At 50.1% G+C, this 21,279-nt stretch overlaps 1 protein-coding gene and 1 long non-coding RNA gene across 7 annotated transcripts in view; one reads left to right on the plus strand and one right to left on the minus strand.

Annotated features, from left to right (window-relative positions):
* The window catches only part of LOC109286242 (membrane cofactor protein-like), a 62,351-nt gene that overhangs the window by 37,054 nt on the left and 4,018 nt on the right, over positions 1–21,279 (plus strand). The gene's annotated exons all lie outside the window — the stretch shown is intronic.
* On the minus strand, positions 1,081–21,141 carry LOC106738004 (uncharacterized). 6 transcript variants are annotated; one of them, XR_009456729.1, is made up of 9 exons: positions 20,569–21,141; positions 19,865–20,052; positions 19,194–19,459; positions 13,166–13,325; positions 9,324–9,520; positions 8,711–8,864; positions 7,918–7,958; positions 7,040–7,257; positions 1,081–1,694 (listed from the first exon to the last, which is right to left on the minus strand). It is a non-coding gene; the product is annotated as an uncharacterized LOC106738004 (long non-coding RNA). The 6 variants fall into 6 exon arrangements; XR_009456731.1 differs by having other exon boundaries at positions 1,081–1,506; positions 1,630–1,694; positions 19,194–20,052; XR_009456733.1 differs by having other exon boundaries at positions 9,324–9,507; positions 19,194–20,052.

Consider the following 21,279-nt stretch of genomic DNA (forward strand, 5'->3'; position numbering starts at 1 on the left):
CACCCGTATGGCTGCAGGAGCAAGCTAAGGAGACGCCTTCCTTTTCCATAATGTGCACCTCGGCGAGTACCAAACCACGCCAGAAGAGCAGTTACCCCCCGGCACTTATGTAAAACTGCTTTTATGGACACAGATACACGGTGTTTCCGCTGCTAGGCACTCGGGCCTGCCCCAGCTACACCGAGGCCACACTGGAGGCTGTGGTGCTGCCCACAGAGCTGGCCCAGCTCAGGGTGCTGGAAAACAGAGGCTCAGCCCCACGCAGCAGCACGCAGTGCCCAGCTGTCCTGGGAGTGCCCTGGGCCCCGCTCGCCCGCACCCCACGGGCTGCCCGGGCACACAGCACCCTCCACCCCATGCACACAGCCCCAGGGCCAGCATGGGGTGAGGAGCCAGCCCAGCCCGGTTTGCAGAAGCGCTGCTTGCTCCTTGCTCCCACAGATGTCCATGACGTCTTGAGCAGTCAGCACCTCTGCAAACTGGGTTAATGGGCCTCAGAAATAAATGTAAGCAGAACAAACCCAGGGAGCCAATCCTGCCGTGGGCAAACCAAGTGAAGTCACTCCAGATTGACCCTGTTGTACCCAGAAGCAGAGCTGGCCCCTGAACCCCTCTTAGCTTCCTTCCCTGAAGTACAGAAAGCTGGAAGTAGAAATGGGCCTGAACCCAAACCCTGGGGAAGTCTGGACTCCTGTGTGAAGCTAGAGCCTAGCAGAATAAAAAATAATCACGGGGGCAACAGAGGTCGCTATCCACCGAGAGAGCTGGGGAGTGGGAGAGCCGCAGGGTTTATCTGTACCCAGTGGCTTCAGTCAGGGGTCTCCTTCGGGATCAGGGCTGTGAGGGTGCTGGTCCCTCCTCCCTGCACAAGGGATGTCGCAGAAGGGAAGGCAACCCATTGATTCAACTCCTCCAGCCTTAGACAAGGCCCAGTTCATGTTCCCAGGGAAAGGGGCTCCTTCTCCTATCCCATCTCAAAGTCCCCCCTTGCCCCTGGAGCCCTTCTGCCCAGCCCACTCCTCTCTGCCATGCTCCCCACACCTCCCCGCCAGCCACAGTAGCAAACAAATTCTCCTTGCCTTTCGCGGTCACCGAGACGCCCATCGCTGCTTCCCTCAGGGAGTTCCTCTTCTTCCACTTGCCCTCGTCGATGTTGTACATCTCCATGATCTTCAGGGGCATCTGATTCACTCCAACCCCTCCGATCACCATGATCCGCTTGCCCAGGGTGGCCACGGCTGCCCCAGCCCGGGCCGTGGGCATGGGAGGGAGGGAGTTCCACTGGTCAGCTTCTGGGGAGCACACCTCGAAGCAGTCCATGGGGACACCATTGTCATCGCAGCCCTCGATGGCAAAGACCTGACCTCCCTCTTCCACCAAGGAGCAGTAGACTCTGCGGCTGGGGAGAGGTGCCAGGGTTTTCCACTGGAAGTCTTTGATACTGGCCACTTCCATCATGCACCGTCAGGGGCGAGGGCAAGCATGTGCTGTTCCTGTCAGCTGTGCCTATGTAGAACACAGCGAAGTCTCAACGATCAATACCTCCATGTCCACGCAGTCTCCACGAATCCTGGGATCTAGCTACCGCACACACATGCACACGCACACACATGGAAGCAGGGCCGGTACCTTTCAGCATGTCTCTGTTAATCCTGAAGTTCCCCATCCACCAGAGGCTCACACAGAGACCGGTCCTAAAAAGGAAAGGCATATAAGGTTGGATTCAATTCCTTAGCCCGGTTTCCTGTGCGTCCCCACCCCTGAGTGACATTCAAAGAGAAGATGCTGCAAATTGTCAGCTCTCTGCCTGGCTCAGGGGTTTCCTGGCTTAGAAGGGACTTTTCTTTGTTGAATTCTTCTCTGACATGATTGCTCTGACACACAGACAGACTAAACATTATATTATATTATATTATATTATATTATATTATATTATATTATATTTATGTGTGTGTGTGTGTGTGTTGCGTATACACACGTATATGTATGTCTATATGTCCGTATGTATATATACGGACTTGTGTGTGTACACACACACACACCCCCCCTGCACTGCCACCCCTGGCTAAAATGCTTCAAAATAGCTGTGGCTGCATGAGATGGCGTGGATGCCAGCCAGCATGCAAGAGTGGGTGCTTCAGAGACCTCTGGCTTAAGGTGCCTTTTGGAGGCAGAATCGGGGCAGAGACAGCAAGCCTGACTTGCCAGGTGAGGTAGATGACTATTGCTTTGTCAGTATGAATATAAGAAGTGTCCCCATTAGCCAAGAGAGAGCCTGGCACAGCTCCTCTGTACCCCTATGACAATATAGAAGCAGCTTCCAATGTACATTTTCCCAAAGCAGCCCTCAGGTCTTGGGACCAAAGCCAGCACTGCCTGTTGAGTTAGTAACTTCTACACTGAGAGCATGCTCAGCTGTGCAAGTAGCGTTCAGAGATATGTCAGTCTTAGAGCCTGCTCTGCATGGAACAGCCCATAGCACCACCGAGGCTGTAGTTACGCAATCGAGGAGCAAGAGGATGACCAGGGCCCGTGCACCTTTTCGCTCTGAATCCCCACACAGGAGTTGAACTCATAGTCCTAAAATTCTAAGTCTCCTCCTCTCAGCTTTAGGCTACATTCCTCTTCTTGAAGCTGAGCCCTAGGGCTAGCAGGAGAAAAGATAATACATGGGACCAAACACTTAACAAACGAGCTGCAGTAGCTCAGTGGGTTGCACTGTTTCCTCAAAAGTATGTAAAAATTTTAAGGGTCATGAGTTCTAGCCTCTGTAAAGCTGAATTTAATTTGTTGCTGCCTACCTCCATGCACTCTAGCTCACTGTCTCTTTGCTTTGGCAGTGACAATTAAATGCAAAATACATAAGCACTTGGAAGCCACAATGGGGTCAACACCAAGACCCCCTGTCTTTTCCAGATGGCTTAGTGGAACAGATGTTATACTCCCTCAAGGCTGCAGTGCTTCTGGCTTCACAAGTCTTTCTCTTGGCTGTCCATTGGGCCAGCTTCACCAGGGATGGCATGCTCACTAAGTCTTACCTTGTGGCCTAGGGGCTAGGGTGCTTTGCTAGGAAAGCAGCAAGCTAGAAGTTGAGAAGGTTAACAGAAAAGAAAGATGTTCTTAAACCTTTCTAGCTTTTGGCTTGGTGGTTAGAGCATATGACCCAGAAGTAGGAAATGCAGGCGCAAGTGTTACTAGGCTTAACCTTCTGCAGCAATGCTGGAAAGAAATAACTTGGAATCAAAGCTTCCAACCCATCTCCCTGAGAGAAAAGGGCTAATTCAGTCTCAGCAGAGGCTGAAGACAAACGGTTAGTTTGGTGATTTGTGTTATGTAGACACCTGCCCATTAAGAAACCAGACCATTTAATGTTGGCTGCAAGCATCCATCAGATGCAAAAAGAGCCTCAAGTACCTGTCAAGGTGTAATGAATTGAAACAGAGTCATGCTGCAGACTGCGGTGTAATGAATCGGCAACCAAGTCACCTATTCCCTTTGGTGTCAAGTTGCGTGGCATTCTGCATCAACTAAAATACCCAGCATGGAAGAGGCAACGGCAGACTTAGCCAGAGAGCAAAACTAAAGAAGACGGTTAACAGGGAAGAGCAGGCAGTCCCATTGACTCGAGTAGTGTCACAATACTAAAATACTGAACTTAAGTGCATTTCAGCCAGTCCTACTTCTGAGAAAGTAAGGGTTTAAATTAAAAACAAGAACAAACCAACAACACTCTTCTTAATGTACTAAATAAACACCCAGCTGTGTGATGCCGGTTTTCATATCTGGGCAATTAATACGGAATCATTTAGCGCTGCCTGCAGCTAACCAGTTTCAAATGCAACATATGTATACATATGTTGCAGATGAGTAGGCAAAAAGCTTTGCAAAATTTTAGGGAGTCTACAGGATAAATGGGACACAGCAGCTCACAGACACACTTGAATTAGCCGTGCTTCCCTTAAAAGCTGCTCGGGCAGCACTGGGCAGTGGCTTCATGTCACTTGAGCATCAAAAGCAATTCCTGCCTCAGATGGATTAGTCTAACTGAATGCCCTGCCAGATCTACAGTGGAAACAGCATAACAGTAAGAGGCAGTGCCTCGTAAGGGAAGCAGGAAAGTGGGTGTTCAAAGACCTGGATCCTGTGAGTGCCTCACCTAAGGTCACGCAGTACATTTTGAAGCTACAGCTGCCCCACTTCATAAAGCGCGTTTCGATTCTGGGATGAAAGAGCGCAGAGCAGTATCACTTTACGGGGCATCCCCATCAGAAAGGATGCATTCACATCTGCATATTCCATCAGCAATCTGGTACAGTTGGAAGGGAGCATCTGAAAGCAGGCTCGAGAGAGGCAGCAGAAATGCAGCAATCATCTGTTACAGCTAGAGGGGCCACATGCTTCTGCAGACTCCTTGCATCTCTCCTTTAGGCTCTACATCTACTTCCTTCCCAAAGACTTGCAATAATCCTTCACTCCTTCATGCCATGTCTGCTCCCTCCCCCTTGCCACGGCCCTGTTCTCTCCCGTGCCCTGCCAGCGGCTCTGTACATCCTCCCCTTAGCCCTCCGCCATGTCTTCCCATGCACCTCACCATTCCTTTTTTTTTCCTCCTTTCCTTTCTCATTCTGGCTGTCAGCATTTTTAACTGTACTGGCACGGTGGAGCTCTAGTGAGAAGTAGGCATGCTCATGCTCAATCATCTAATAGGTCCCTTCTGACCCTAAAATCTATTAAATCTATGCTTGAGTGGGTCACTGGAACTACAGAAAACAGCATCTGACAGAAGTGCCAAATCCCCTGAACCATCCTCCTGGTTTCCAGCATTCACCAAAATCCATAGGGTTCTGTCTCCAAAGATACTCCCTGAAAGCCTGGAACTGAGCAGTTGCTTTGTTCCAAAGTTTTATGCTGCAAACAGAGAAATACCAGCAAGCTGGTTGTAAAGCCAATAACATTTGGCTTGTTTTCATCTTTCAGCCATGCCAGAAATGTCAATGGGATCTAGCAACCCCTATACTATGCAGGTACATATTATTCATCTTACCACTGAAGCATAGTGAAGTTCTCAAGGTTACATACTAAGTCAGTGATGCACCCAGAAACCCTGAGTGAACCGCCAGACCACGCAGGGATTCACTCGTGAGCTGCGGCCAGCGGCATCTGCAAGATTTCCACCCCCCCGAACACTTGTAAGTTCAACAAGGAATATGTGAAACCCAGCATTACTTCACAGCACCGAAAGTGCGTTCTTCCCATAATCTGTTGTGATGAAAAGAATTAATGGCCAAAGTCCATCTGAAGACAAGAACCAACACAAAACAGAGTGTTGGAATAAGGGAGAAAAAAATCCCAGTATTGTTCTCTGAAAACCCCCTGATTGTGTTAATTAGGAGGAAGCGCTTGTGATTCATGCACTACAGATGACAAGATGTATTATCCGAAGGCATTCAGAGGAACAGACAGCCATTTTGTTTCCTCAGGCTGAAACTTGAGGATGGCCAGAGCCAAATTCTGCTTACTCAGAGGCACGAGGAAGCATCGCCCCGCGTCCGTGACTGCACCGTCCGCTCCCGCCCCAGGAGGCAGGTATGGCCGCATGTACACACACCCACGCAGCCTCGAGTCTCGGCTGCTCTCAGCCCCTTTTGTTCAGACCGTGTTGGTGCTGAGGGTCTGACCTGCCTGAATACCCGCCCGCCAGCGAGGTCTCCTCTCTCCAGACCAGAAATATGCTCGCTTCGGTGAACAGTCATTTCAGTTAAATGCACAACATTAGAAAGCACGACATTGAGAGAGGTCTTCCTGCTTCTGCTTTCAAAGCCTTTGACTGCAGCCACTTTTAAGTGAAGTGACACACCTGCTTTTGGAGCACCTGGAACAGTGAGGGCCTACAGAAGCCCATCCTACAGGGGAGGCAGGAAATCAGCCTGGAAACATATATAGAGCAGGCAACAGCAATTGCCGCCTCTGGCAAAGCAAGCTCACGGAACAGCAGAATCTTCTAACCACTATTCAGGTCTTCTCTTCCTTCCTCCACTATTGCTTTATGCGGCCTACTGATCAGAGATTGTGATTGTGATTGTCTCCCAAAGGCAGACTCAATAATGCACACGATCTGTTGCAGGCATACAGTGTGTCACACCAGCCACATTACAAGTGTGGCAGCGGGATTGGAATCCAGATGCTTTCCCTACAACTAACACACTGATGGAGGAGAGAGAAAACACCATATAAGCCGGTTCATCTTCCTGCCTTCCAAGTGTGAATGCATTCTTAGATCAGACCTTGCTTCCACATCTATAACCTGAGGGGATGGCTTAGGATCTGAGCAGGAGGCTGAACATTAAGCCCAGCAGCATCAGTGAGAAGAGGAGCAATGTTGCATGGAAGATGAAAAACTGAGCTCTTCCCAAAAGCCAAAAATCCCACTCCATTTTTGGTGACAGGAGGGATTTACTCTGTTGTCCTTGTCCAGAACTTCCTGTCCTGTCAGGGGCCAGTTATTTGCTGCCTTCCATCCTGGAAGTGACCACACTTCAGTGACTCAGCAGCTTGGGACCCTTTGCTGGTGACATGGAAGTGTTAGTGCATTCTCCCCATTCCTGCCCATCTAAATCACTCTGAATGATAATCTATCTGGAGGAAAGAAGAACTCCCAGGCAACAGCTTGAGTAATGTTTGCCTAAGAGACTGTTTGCTCAGGTTGTGGGTAATAGAGCTACACGGATGTACTATGGTTTCACGGTGAGCTCAGCCATAGTTAGCCAAACCTTTTTGCAGATTGTTATCATGGAACATTTTTGAGAGAGCCAGACACAGCACACACAACTCTATGCGTTCACAGCCAATTTCCCACCATCGTAAGGAAATAATCCATACTATATTGTAGGTGGTCCCTGAAAGGAGGAAGGAAGTCCTTAGGCTAGTGTCAGAACTACATTTTTCTTTCACTTTTCAGCAAATATTTTGATTCTCACGTCTCATTTAGAAATGAAAACAGACCTGTGGGAGGACTTGGCTTTCTGTGTGGTTGGCTTACCTCAGAACGTGCCCTGACTGTCTAAAGAGCAGCTGTAGGGAAACTCTTCATTCCCCACTCTCCACCGTGGTCTTCACTTGCATTCATCCCAAAAGCTGATACCAGTTATTCCTGCTCACTCATCCGGAGACTGACTGGATAGGCCACGTAGGGTTGAATGCAGGTTATCAAGACAGCCACATGCACTTTCCACGATGCACATGGGCAAGGGTTAAGACCTGTTTTGGGAAGTGAAATAATTGTGTAGTATCTGAAGAGAGGCAGTTTTCCAAAAACTGCAAAACAACACCCAAAACCTTTAACACATTTCCCACTGCAGCCATTGACTTTTCCGAAGGCTAATGGGCATATCTTCCAGTTGTACTTAGGCAGTAGTGTTTGAAAACATGGCTCTCGCATACACACGTGGTAGGCTAACTTCAGAAACTGGATTTGTTCCAACATCTGGAACACATAAGTGTCTTGGCCAGGCTTTGGTTACTTGACCGGAACATTAGTTATATTTTTGGCATCATGAACCACCTGCCTCGTCACACTACAGAATTGTTTACTAGTGGCAGACATTACAAATGGCATTTAACCTTAGAACGTCAGAAAAGCCACAGCAATCACGCAGAACCTTTCAGTGCCCCTACGCTGCACGACTGTGCAGTGTTTCTTAGAGTGGCCCCCAGGTGCTGAGCAAGAAAGATGGAGGTAGCCCATATGAATGACTTTCCCCTACGCTACCCTCATGTGTATTACTGAAAGAGCCTTCTGTAGTGCAGGAAGGAAATGCACTCCGTGGGATGTTTCAGTTGAGATTGCTTGCCGGAGAGTGGCTTAAGGCAAAGATCCAAGTTGGCACTCTGAAATGGGAGCGAGGTGAGACTACTCACCTTTAACTCTCAGCTGGAACGCCAGGATCTTTGCCGCATCCCTGCTTGATAGAAAAGAGCAGTGCAATGCAGAATGAGTCACCCAGGAGAATCATCCCAACTCCAATCAGGCCATTATAGTGCAAGCACATTGAAACTACCCAGCCAAAAAACATCCTCTTCTCCCTTGAGCATATTGGAGGCATTACTCCCCTAACATTACCCCCACCCAGTTTCTTGTGATCCCTCCGGAGCAGCGGCAAGGCTGGGCAGCCTGTACGAGTGATCTGGCTGACACCGGGGTGGTGGGAAGAGCCAAAAGGAAGCACCTGTGGTGTCATTATAGTGAACTGCTTATGGCTTGTCCTTGAGTTCAGAGCTCCTAGCTATCAGCTTTATGTTTCCTGTGCTAGAGCTTTGCCAAGCACCACACACAGTTGCAGTGACTATAATAGCAAATTGTCTGTAAACCCTGGTTTCCAAAGAAAGTAGCAAGCTTCAAAACAACCAGAAGGCCACGTGTCATAGAGGTGACACTGCTGTATTTAAATTCAGCTCCCAGAGCCAAGCAGAAAAGGGTAAGAGGTAAAACCATGGAAGCAATTCTGCACCAGCAAGCTTGTGTTTGCAAGGAAGGGAAATGAAAGTGTGACATCGCCACAGTGCCTCTCAACATGCAAATGTGGTCCTTGGTGCCAGCTCAGTACTCTGCTTATAGCAAGGCGATGTGAAATAAATAATTGCCCTAGCAGTGGTTTCCACTGCAGTGACCCAGTGAGTCTTTCAGCTGTTCACTGGCGATGTAGACACTCACCCTTCCTTGCACAAACTCTGAAATCTGAATTCAGCTTCGGTTGGAGTTGTGTCGTCGCACTCTGATGCACGCAACTTCTGTGTAAGGCTTCATCATCCTCATCCCTCAGCATGTTCTGCCAACTGTTCTTTGGGGCCGTGCCCACTGTGCAAAGCTGCCACAATAAAAATGGGGAAGGATAAATAATAACTAGCTCCCCTGGATTGGCAGAAGCCAGGTCCAGCTCTGTGCAGCAGACCTGTCTGTACCCATCCATCCTTTTCCTTCTATAGCTGTAGTACAGATTCCACATTCAGTTGATCTGAGCTAAGCTGTCATCTCTCGCTGGTGTATAGTCAGGATTAAAGTGAGGGTGTGGACGCAGCAAGTTTTTCACCAAGTAAAAGTGGGGTGGGGCTATGCTCCACACTAACTTCCTGTGTGAATGCTCTTCACCCTGCAGTAAGTGGAAGCAAAACTATGCTGGTTTACCCCTTCCTTCACCGAGGGCAAGGCAGCCTCACTTTGCTTCTGCTTACCACGGGAGAAAAGCATGCACAGGGAGCCCTGCCTCACTGTGCCCCACACTGGATGATCTGTGTGGCCATAACTCACGCTCAGAAGCAGACCTCACCTTTCCCACTGCGGGGGTTGGCTTCTCAATTGCGCTTCAGGTTCCAGAGCATGAATTTCCATCTTAATATCGCAGAGCACAAAGTCATGGCAAATCACAGCACAATGTTAGAAGGACTTTCCAGGGGAGCCAGAACAAAGGAGGAAGTGATAGGTCTGTGTCTTGGTCTGAATGGCAAGTGAATCTGAAATGCAAATCTAAAAAATTACACATCCTCAGGTCTGCCTGTCTTTTTTTCTTTCTTTAAAAATAAAAAAAATACCCAGAAGCTGCTTCTTTGGGGAAAATATCACAACCAGCAGGAAACCCTCCTCCAGCCTTATGCCTGGTACCAGTTACTTGAATGCATTTGTTACAGCCACAAAAGCGGCCATGTAAAAAGGGTTTTTCTCATGCCTTGTGTCTGGGTCACGTCTCCTGACTTGCAATCTTTTCAGCCTCACAAGAAGTACACGCTGTCCTGGGAGATAGGCTTTACGTATTATCACCTTCTTTGCAACTATAAGCCATAACATCCAGACCTTCAAGGTATGTAGGTGTCTCATTCCTCCTTAAATCAGGGGGAGTTAGGTACAGAAATGCTTTTTGTTCGGGCTAAGGACCTATTTGCCTACTCCAAGAACACTGTGTTTGAGAACTGGTGATTTTTTCATGCATCTCTTTAGGTTGAAAACATCACTGTAGCTATCACCGGTGGATAGCGCTTTTCAGATGATAAATTTGTGTCAGCAATGTCCCTGATGATTCATATACATGAGCAGAATTAGCTGCCTGACATACGGCCATTTCAATCCTTTAGGTGGTAAGAATAATTTGCATCTCACCTAGCAGAAAATTATTGCCCGCTAATCCAGAAAAGCGCCAAAGAAAAGACTGGGTCAGTATCAAATGCTGCCTACAAGTCCAAGCCATACAGTTCTGAAGTGAGCTGAGGTTTCATACTGTGGACCTCAGTTATGCTTGGCCCGAACGGCAGATTCTGCTGCCAGGTTTTGTAAGGGATCTTCAGGAGGCTGTTCGAGTTATGTTCAAGTGAAGCAAGGACTGGCAGTCAACTATTTATTAAGAAAATAAAACAAATGCCACCACAACCAACTCTAAATCACACCCTGATCTTTCCACTAGCCTCAGAAGCACCTCATCTGGTCAGCATGAACAGTTTTACATTAACATCCTAATAAGCTGGAGGTGCCAGGGAAGTAGAGCATAGCTGAAAGCCCCCCGCTCCCTGGTTAATAGTGACTGAGAGCAGCTTCCATTTGAAGCTGCCTCTGCAAAATGAATTGAATATCCCAAGCTCAATTCTTGCAGAGCAAGAGACAAATTCTTCCCTGCACCTGATTGTTTCTGGGCATGGAAAGGAGCGGTCGCACCAGGGAGCCCGTTTCGGCTGCCTGCTTCTGAGGGCTAGTCTGTACCAGCCCCAGCACACTCCTGTCCCTGGCGTACGTATCTCGGTTCGCTCCCTCCCCTGCTCCCCTGTGCCAACAGAGAGAGCATGAGGCAGCTGAGTCCACAAGCTGAGCATTCGCGACCATCCTGGGAACCCCGATGGGCCACCGAGAGCCAGGCTCTGGCCCTGTTGTGCTATTTAAGCTTGCTACCTACCGTATGCAATGTCTCCCACCATCCAAGCCAGTGCGGCTTCTCGTGGTAATAGGCTGTGAGGACCAGCAGCTCGCATTTGCAGTTGTCACTTGTTATATTTGGGTGCCCGGCTTTGGACGCTTTATACGGTGGGGTTTGGAGAAGCTGAGCTCAGCTTTCTGAAATTTGGGCATCCAAAAAACTTGGGGCACCAACCAACCTCAAACCTCTTTGGGAAAGGATGGCCACTTGGTTCTGTGAAACGCCAGACCACAGTGCTTCACCTGGCTGTCACTGCCAGCCGCAGTCAGCACAGGGGCCAAGACAAGGGATGAGGCATGGAGAAAGATGCTCTGGTTCAAGTGGGTGGCCTAAGCAAGCTGGATCCTTTTGCCCGCTCCCTTTCTATCACATGCCGGTTCTGCTCCTTCATGCAGACGCAAAGGGCCAAAAAAGGAAAAAAAAGTACCAGAAGCAAAACTCTCTGAAAAGAAAGGGAAATGGCACTGTGCTACTGCAGGATTGTGGTTTCTTGCTGCAGGAGAAATGGTTAATTGAAACAGTCGCATGAAACTTTGGAAACTTGGCATTACTCCTTTTTTTTTCCTACTCACTTCTTCCAGTGAGCTCGCCTCCTCCACAGCGCTACTCATGTCTCATTAAGTTCATAGCTACTAACCGTCACACCTAGCAACCGTTCCCTCTGCGTGAACTAGTATCTGTTTCCGACTGTTCATCTCTGTCAAGATGGCCAGTCACTGTTACAGGCTTTCCCTGTCACAGTTTTGTTTTGTTTTGTTTTTTGTGGGGGGGGGAAAGAAAAAGGTTCTTCTTAAAATGGGCTAATCCAATTCCCCTGAGATTGTCAAGTGACCACTTCAGAAACCAATTTCTGATAAAAAATCAAAAACATGTACCAAATTGTAAGCTGAAAGCCACTGTTGGAAGCAGGAACTCGTGGTAACACCCTAACTCTTGTGCTCTAAAATGGGAACTAGATAATGCTTCTAGTGAATTATTAACAGAACAGCATAATTACCAGAGGCAAACACTAAGACACGGAATTGCATGTTTTTACAGCGCACAATAAAATGACCTTTCTCACCACTTCTAAATATCATCAGGTCTATTTAGCCTCAGACTTCCTGCTCAGGAAGCTTGAACTGGCTCTGTGTGTGCGTGTGTGTGTGTGTGCGTGCACGCGCTCGTGTGCGTTTTGTTTTTTGGGGGTGGTTTGGCTGGTTTACTTTGCCCTGCAACATTTGCAGTCACTTGCACCACTACAACGCGGTGCTTCACACTCCCCGTTGTGCACGTATCTATAATAATGATTCAAGGCACAGACCTGGGCACCAAGGCTTTCCAGGAACTGGACACAAATGTGAAGTTGTTTTACCTCTGGCCCTTCTTACTTCTCACAATTGTGAACGTTCCTGGGGCTTTTTTTCCACTTTGTGTCCTTTAACTGCATCCAGAAACATGAGGGGAAGAGAAGCAAGTGAAGAAAGAAAAAAGAGATGGTATCAAGGCAATCCTGTTCAAACAGGAGAAACAGGGAAGTAGAGGAGGAATTATAACCTAGATTTGCATGCTGACTTGAAACCACGTTCTAATTTCAAGTTTATGCAGTTCAGTGTCTGCAGACCTTTGCCCAGTTTTCCTCACTACAAGGCTCACATCAAAAGCAGAGGCTCTCTCCCTAAGAATGAGTTACAGTCAAGAACTGTCACCTTCTCAAGTGACATAGCTTTGCTGGATCCCCCCCTTTTGTTACTTCATTAAATCTTGCATCTGAAATATGAGCAGGAAACTGCTAAATTAAATGTTGGCTAAAGCCTTTTAACAAAATAGAAGCTGCATGCATGCACACAAAAGAAGATTAGGGGGCACGTTAATCAGCCTTGTACTGTTCATGCTCTCAGTTCTGACAGCAACCACGCGACAGCTATAGAGAAGGAACAGAGCCAAAATGACTTCATAAAACAGCGACTTCAGTCGGTTAATGTACTAATCAAGACTGTACTCAGCCTCACAGTTATAGAAGAAAAGGGGAGAGAAGGGGAGAGTGGGGAAGGTTGCAGACACATCCAAGTGGACTAACATTTACAAAAATATAATGAGGCAGCAGAAAATTAAAATGGCTCATTTGTTTTCAGACTTGCAACTGAATTTATGTAATCGCTTATTCTGTGCTGTGCCGGTAAGCATTTGCAGTCTACAGCTTCAAGGAGAATTAAAACATAGATGCTACTCACAGTCAGAGGCAGATAAGTATTCCTGTGCCTCGCCAAGCCTCCCTTCCCACCAGTAGCTTTCCGCCACGGCTGGCAACGGCTAGCTTCACCTTCCCGAGATGCATCGGTAGCCGTGGCGATTGCTTCAAAGCCTGTGGCTTGCTTGGGCAGGCAGGTAACCCTGAGAAGGGGAAATGTTGACAACAAGTTAAAAAAATTAGACCAGTTCACGATGCTACAACAGGAAGCAAAAAATGACACGTGGTACAACTCACCCTAAAGATGTGTGCGTGCACCCCATCACCCAGGACAGTGGGAACGCAGACCTAGATGTTATAATGTAGGCACAGATGCACACACATATGCACCCCTCTCTGGAAAATGAATACCACCTGGTGGGATCACCCAGGGCATTTTTGTGACCAGTTTCCAACGGAAAACTGGAGAGCTGTGGAATTTCTACAAGGTTTCTTGGGATTTTCCGCTATCTCTAGTATCAGCAAATGCTTTGCCTCCAAGTGCTTCATATCCTCACAGCTGCTCCACATTCTCTGAGAGTGTAAAGGGGCCTGACAGTGGGCAGGGACGGCCCCCTGTGACTCTCCCCCGGCTTAGGGGGAATTCCCCACTTTTGTAAGTGCTCTCGACTGGCCCTGTAAAGGCTGCCGGTGGGAGGCTGGTGAAAACCACGTGTTTTAGCCAGTCTCTTTTTGCCAGGGCCAGGAACCTGGACAGCTGAGCTGGTGCGAAAGCAGTCCTGAAGCTGCTGGGACATGCACCGGAAGACGCACAAGCCCCATCAAGCCTTTCCCCTTTGCCCCATTCCACGTGCAGGCGCAGAATTAATCGAGGATCAAACCCTAATTCTCCCATCCCTGATGTGAGGAAATATGGTAGGTTGGGAAGCTGCCCACAGAAGACCTGTGAACGCTACCCAAGGTTTGTGGTAGGGCCAAGTGCAGGCCCTCAAGACGTGGTTTTACAAGTGACCCTGCTCCAGAGACTCCAGCACCACTTCACCCCAGGACAGGGCCAGGCTGTGACAATGCCGTCTTCCCATCTGGCACCAAGACGGATTCCAACAGGAATTTTGCTTTCTTAGGCACTGAATAAAAACTGCAGCACACCAGCCTCAAAGAACACAGCCCAGAGACGGCTTTGAGCCTGTGTCTTGCACCTGATGGCTGTGACACAGCGAATGCCGTGAAACAACAGGCTCTGGTCCTCCAAACATTATGCACAGAAGTAAAAAGATAGCCAGAACACTGGTCGTGGGGCCTCCTCTCCAAAAGGTTTGTCTTGTTTCATCCTAACTCGACAACTGGACAACCAGCTTTCCTTTTCCAAATCAGCCATCAATTTTAGCTCCTATTAGAATGTAAAGTTAGTCTCCAAGATGCCAGCACACCCACACATATTTACCTTGGAAACATTTAACAGAGCAGAAAGATCAACAAGCTGCATATTTTTTAAATTGAGTAGCAAACAAGGGTTTGGCCTGACTGCGCACTGCTTTGGGGGGAAAAAAAGAGGCCAGGGTTTTAAATAGTAATCTAAACCATGGGGAGAACCAGTTCCTATGCAAGTGAATCACGCCAGGTATTCTTTCGGGGATGCGGGGCCTAGTGGCTATTTTGAAATGGCGGAGGTATTTGAAAACCAGCTGCTGAACAAATGTAGGAGTCACCCTTTATGGCGATTTGCCTTCTGCGCTATTGCCTCACGGAAACCTGCTACAGGATTAACTCTTGCTGCACCCAGTGATTTAATAATGTGGCCGGCGATTCCTGTTCACATCGGTGGTGGCTAAACAAAGTCCGTTCTAAGGAGGAAAGCAGCTTGTGAATGATCTGTGCCGCATTCAGGTGCAGGTCCATGGAGCATCGAGCTTGCAGAGCCCTCTCCTCTTACCAAAAAAAAAAAACCTCTGCCAGGCTGGGAACGTACGTCTTGGCATCAGGCAGAGTTATGCCCTCCCAGACGGCAGACTGGCAGTGAGGTTGACACGGCTATCGCACGGGTAGTTTGGGAATGCCATCGGGGTAGTCTGGAGAAGCCGTGTAGTTGTACATCTGCTTGCCCCTGCTCTTCCCGGCTTCTGCGGCAATCTGGAAGAAGTGCTCATACCGCAGACCCCTGTGGCTCATCCTCCTGCAGCCTCCTACGGCTCTGCCAGCCCTCACACACAGGATACACAACAGGCATTAACGTGCGCCATTATGCTTAAAATTGGACCAGACAAGGTAATGAAATAACGACCGATCATATAGCTCATCACAACCCTTCCTACCGGCCCTGCAAGAATAAATGATACCTCTGCAAACCAAGCCAATTTGAGCGTACTCCGCCGCACTAGGTATGGTAAATTATACTCGGTGCAAAAATCACCCCGCCTTTTTGACTCGGAATTGCCTGCCCCAAAGCCAGGCAGAACTTGAGGAAGCAGCGTTGACACAACAGCCTTATGAGAAGTGCTAATTATTGGGGCGCCATTTTCTTATGTGGCCGTGACTCATCAGGATGATCGTGCTGCTACGCAGTTTGCCCTATGCTTTAGTGCTACGCTTGAGAGCCCTGGGGTGGAAAAGCAAGTCCTCTGAATGGCACAGGCAGCAGGGAAAGAGGGTTTCTTTAAGGCAACGCAAGGTGCTGTAACTAGCAGGGATGAGATGAAATTAAGCCAAGGGACATTTTGGCTGTTAAGGAGAAGCGCTCAACATTTGGCTCTAGTAGACTGTGAAAAAGCTTCCCAAGAAAGGTGATAAAAGACTCGTCGTACTTCAGCCATATAAAACTAGTCTGGACAACACGCTGGGGAACAGACTGTAACGAACCGCCCTCTGCCGAACTGGACGAAGCCTAACAAGCCTTTTGCATTTGCAAGCTTTTTTCAAAATGTGCCCTCCTACGACGAAGCGCTGAATGCAGGGCTAGCAAGCTGTTCTAACACGTTCGCTGCCGCGACTCTTTCTGCCACTGCAGGACCCCAAAAATTCCCACTGCCCTCGCTGCCATTCTCTAGACATTACCCAAGGGAAGTCGAGACCCCTCCTATGTCCGTAAAGGGATGATGGGCTGTTACCAGCGAGTGACTTGACACAGAAGGGCTCTAGAAGGCAGACACTGTAATGCCCGCAAGAGGCTTCCTGTAATATAAGCTGCCCTTGACGCATGCCGCAGGACAATGAGCTGTCTGCGTTTTAATACGTCTTCAAATGTTTTCCCTTCTGCTTTTTCACTAGTTCCTTCAACTGACAGTGTTGTCTGAAGGGGCTAACTCACGTGTCTGGGACCACAGCATCTTCTTGCCCTTCACCCAAACCATCATGGCCATTTGGGAGTTCGACCTCAAGCTGTATAAATGGACAGGCTGCAAGAAGGCAGTCCGTCAGGATACCAGGACTTCTGCGTGTTTTGTCTGAGCCTGGGATGCCGTGCTGTCTCCCTCTCCAAATGCCGTCAGTCTCATGTGCCCCTGGCTCAATCGCAGCTCTGAAGTAAATGCGGTTCATCAGCCCATACACAGACAGGGACTGTACACGGAAGGACCACGTGCCCCATTTGTGGTGCATGGGAAAGAAGGTCTGGGTTTAACTAGGAAACAGTGTCTCCTCTGCGGAAAAATTATGGTCTGAATCATGCTGCGTTGGCTTGGTTTTTAGCAGACAAGCTACCACATATGCCTCCCCGCGGGTGAAGAGTCAGCACTGCCATCAGGATTAGCAGGCAGGTTCCTTTCCCTGGAAAAATTATGTGAAAACGAGAGTGCACATTAGATTGACAAGGACCAGAGCTCCTTGAAAACAGGCGAGAGTCGGGCAAATAAAAGCTCTGAGCAGATTCAGCACTCACCCCCGCCTGGCAGCACAACCCAGGGGATACGAAGGCCGCCAAGCAGGGAGGACTGGCACGAAGAACAGACAAGGGTCACCCAACGCAGAGATGGATTTGGTTCCCTTCTCCTTCCCCCTCACCCCAACACTTCCATGCCTGCATCTGAGAACGTGCTGCTGCCCACAGTCCAAAAAATGGGTGGCTTCTTGCTCCCGAAAGCAGCTCGTGCCCAAAAACTCAGGTCTGCATTTTTGGCGATGGGAGATTTGATTGGCATCGAGACCCCCAAAGCTGGAGTTGGCCCATTGCAAGAGCAGAGGGCATCCGCACCACCCAGCTCTGGGCCCGAACGCCGGCCGTAACGGGGAAATTGGAACCGAGAGTTTGAGAACCTGATGCTGGGCAATGGCGAGGCGGGCGAATGACCTTGCAGGAGGCAGCCTGACATTGTGCCCGTGAAGAAGGATCCCTCCCTGCCACAGACGGGCAGAGCCAGTCCAAGGTACGAGCCCTCTGCATGCATTGCATAAATCCAACTGGCACCTCTTAATGCCAGGAAAAATCTCTCACACGGCAACACAATTATCCCATCCTGCAAAATATGTGGGGGGCGGGGGGAGGACGAGCACCCTGGACCGCGCAACAAGGGCGTCTCGGCAACTCGCGACGGCCATTTTGTACAAGAACGCTGCGACGAGATGCATTTTGCGTGCGTCTCCATCCACAGGCATCTGCTGGAGCTGATGCTTAGCTGCTGCGGCATGCGGCCCCGTCACGGGGACCGAAGACTGGCAATCCCCAGCCACACCCAGACAAAAGCACATCTTGCGCAGGGTTAAAACAATTGCAGGGCAGGGGCTGGCTTCCCTGGATGGGCTTTCAGGCCATTTCTGGTGGGGTGGGAAAAGGAAACAAACTGTCGAGGAGTTGACCATAACAGTGGATTTTCCCAAATGAGAAAAGAGAAGCATTTGCTCAAAGCCTGTAACCTCCTCACAGCATCGGCGACACTCCTGACACAGAGCACTGTATTTATATGACATGGAAATTAGCAGCAGCAGCAGTGCTGCAGGCTCCGACTCTCCCCGGCAAGCAACAAAATGGCTAGGGGTGCTGTCGTGTTCGTCTGAATCCCTGCTCTGCTCCCGGTCGGTGAAACGGGCAGGTGCCGATACCCCTGCTGCTTCGCTCACACATGCAAACTTCACCACCGACGTCGAGTGTGCGTCTCATTCCAGCCCCTGCCCTCCCCATCCCACTCCACAAAGCCCAGGCAACAGCCTCCAACAAAACGGACTGCGTCACAGATGTAACACGGCCGATGTTGGCAGAGCGAGCGCAGCGAGAGATCATGGCTGCCTCTGCTCAGACAGCCCCACTCCGGTGCGAAGGAATAAAACCAAGGTAATGCTCTCAAGCACGTACCGCCGGCTGGTGCAAAGACTGAACTTGCTTTTCCCCACATGCATGGTCCTTGCACAGTTAAATCACCTCAGGAAATCTGTGTGGGTTGTGCCTCAAGTACTCAACCCAGCGATGAATAAGCCTCCTAGTGCCGCACTAAGGCAGCTATGTGCAAGAAGACCCTCTTTACAGAGGAGAAAGCTGAACCATCAAAAGATGAAGCCAAGTAACCAAAGCTTCACAAGCAAGTAAGCAGCAGAGTAAGGAATAAAATCCAGACCTCTTGGCTCTTGTTCAGTATCTTAACCACCGGGCCACGTGAATCGGTTGTTTGTGCCCCTAGCACACGCAGGAACCCAACAAGTCCATTTCCCCCATCGCCCCTACGGCAAAGCACCACGTCTCTTGCACGCCACCCTGCAAGATTTCTCTCTTGCAAATCCTGGGATTTCTTTCTTACAAAGAACTGAATTCCCACGCGGGGAGGGCTGGAGAACGTAGCTACCATTCGAGGTTAAAATCAGACAAAAAAAGAACTCGGTCACTGACGCAAACCTCTCTGGGGCCAGCAGGCGACAAGGAACCCAACGTGAGCGTGCTGATCCGTGTCTGCTCGGGGTGCTTGGAAAGGACGCCTGCTCTTTTCTGCACTGATGGCTCGCCAGCCCCATCTCCTTCCACAAATCCCCTCCGCCACAGCAAGCCCTGAACGCGTGGCAAGTGAATAAAGCCCCCCCACCCTGCCGGTGAGAGGTGATGAACGCAAGGGGCACCTGGATGGACCGCATTCAACAGAAGAGATGCAACTCACCGCGCTCCCGAGCACCTGAGCGTCGGCTCTCGGTCCGGCTGCTGGCTCTGCACGGGTCTCTCTGCTGCTGGCTTATCGGCATGTAAGCGCAGTTATGCAGCACCGCCGGCAGGCGTGCGTGTATGTCCATCGGCCTCGCTGCAGGGACTGCCGTTGCGGCTGCTGTTCCTCCTCCTCTGCGGATCTAGCACCGCAGGAAGCGCGGAAGCTCTGCGGGAGTCAGCTCCACGGGCGAGGGCCGAGTGACTCAGGAGGGTCGGTGACACCTGCAAGGGGGATTCTCGATGCGCGGTGGAGCTCGGCAGGCAAGGGGAGGCGAGGGAGGCAGGAAAAGGTGCGAGGATGGGAGGAGGGACAAGGAGGCGCTTTTTACCCCTCCGGAGAGCGCCTGCGCGCTCTCCACCCTTGGATCTCCCTTTGGGAAATGGCTTCCTCCCTTCTGCTTTCCTGCCCCAGGGCTTCGAGCAGCCCTACACGGCCTGATGAAATCGGGTCTGGCACTGGGTGCCTGCGGGAATACGACGCGTATCTCGGGATACGCTTTTCGGAGACAAACAGCCATTAAAAGCGACCCAGGCCGAGAACACGCCGCGTTCGCTCCGGTTAGAACCATGACAGTTGTTGCTAAATGACCGTACTCGACTCTCGAGCTCCCGGCAAATGAGTAATACCTGAACAGCGTCCGCCCCCTTATCCTTGAACTTGCTGGAGCCTCTACGTGACTGGAGGCTCAGGGCAGAAAGCTCCTTGCTGCGCGAGAGCGCGAGGCACCGCACGATCCGGGGACTTCTCGAGCCGGGGAGCTGAGCAGCATCTGCCAAACACCTGGGCGGACCCAACCTCTTCCCTGCGGAGCACTCTGGGAAGAAGGAGGGCAGGGAAACGGGTAAAAAACATGGCCTCTTGTCTGGCCTGGACTCATGCTCATCCTCCATCTCCAAGCCTCGCCAGATCTGGGCTGTTTGTCCTCCTCGGTCTCCCCGCTCCCTGCCCAGCCCAGCCCAGCCCAGCCCCGTGTGCTGAACTCCTCCCTCCAACCCCACTCTCGAATTGTATTTATTTTTTAAATTCAGATTCAGCCCTCGCTCGCTTCCCTGCAGTTTTATTCTGACGTAGTCTACGGCAGAGTTGAGGCCGCAGTCGCCCTCCTATTCCCGCTCTGTATTTATACATTGCAATTCACGGGCGCAGCCTCCGCCCGGGACACTTGAGCAGGCTAGCAAATCTTCTGTGCCGCAAGGGTACCGGTGCTCAGCAATAAGACCGTGTACCCTTATAAGGAAGAGACACTCACAAATACACGACTTTCCCCTTCCCTGCGGGCTGTAATGCTGACGCGTCTTTGCGGCTTGTTTTGCAACAGAAGGAAACTCACCTGTCACCGACGCCATTCACACTCCGGGTGATTTATTTGCACCCACCACGACCTGCGCAGGCCACGCCAGGGAATTTGCTGCGTTTCTCTTTTGCTTTGGGCAAAGTGACGTAGTGCCAAAGGCAGAGAGAACTTTCCAAACGCCTGGCTTTGAAAAAACAGAAAGAAAACCCAGCTGAGATTGTAGTCACAAAGCAGTTCCCAGCACTTTGAAGCAAGTGAAATCGACATTTAGATTTGACACCCTGTCCTTGGCCAATCCTGGAGAGGTTTTCACCTGCCATCACCCCTTCCTCCAATAGGATCGAGTGTTTAGACTCAGAGCCCACCCCAGCCAATGGTGTGCAAGCTCAGCCACTTAGTTAATGATGCAGCAGTACAGGGAAGACTATCACATGTGAGCTGGAAGGCTGCCAACATGGAGACACGGAGAGAGCAAGGTAAACAACTTCCCAACGCCAAAATGATGACATTTAATCCCTCCACGCTAGCTTCCCTTCTCAACTCATCCTTAACCCCTCTCAGCTGCTCTGCAAGCCTCCGAAAGGCACCGCGTACCTGTCTCTCCCCCCCCCCCCCACCCGATGCTTTTTAAAACTGGACGACAATGATCACTGCGTCACCATTTCCCACTTTCCGAACTGCGCAGCAACAAACCTCCGAGCTCTGAAACGCGGGGCGCGACACGCCAGCCTTTAATCAAGAGGTGGG

This window comes from Alligator mississippiensis, chromosome 14, assembly GCF_030867095.1.
Source record: "Alligator mississippiensis isolate rAllMis1 chromosome 14, rAllMis1, whole genome shotgun sequence".
NCBI classification, from domain to species: domain Eukaryota; kingdom Metazoa; phylum Chordata; order Crocodylia; family Alligatoridae; genus Alligator; species Alligator mississippiensis.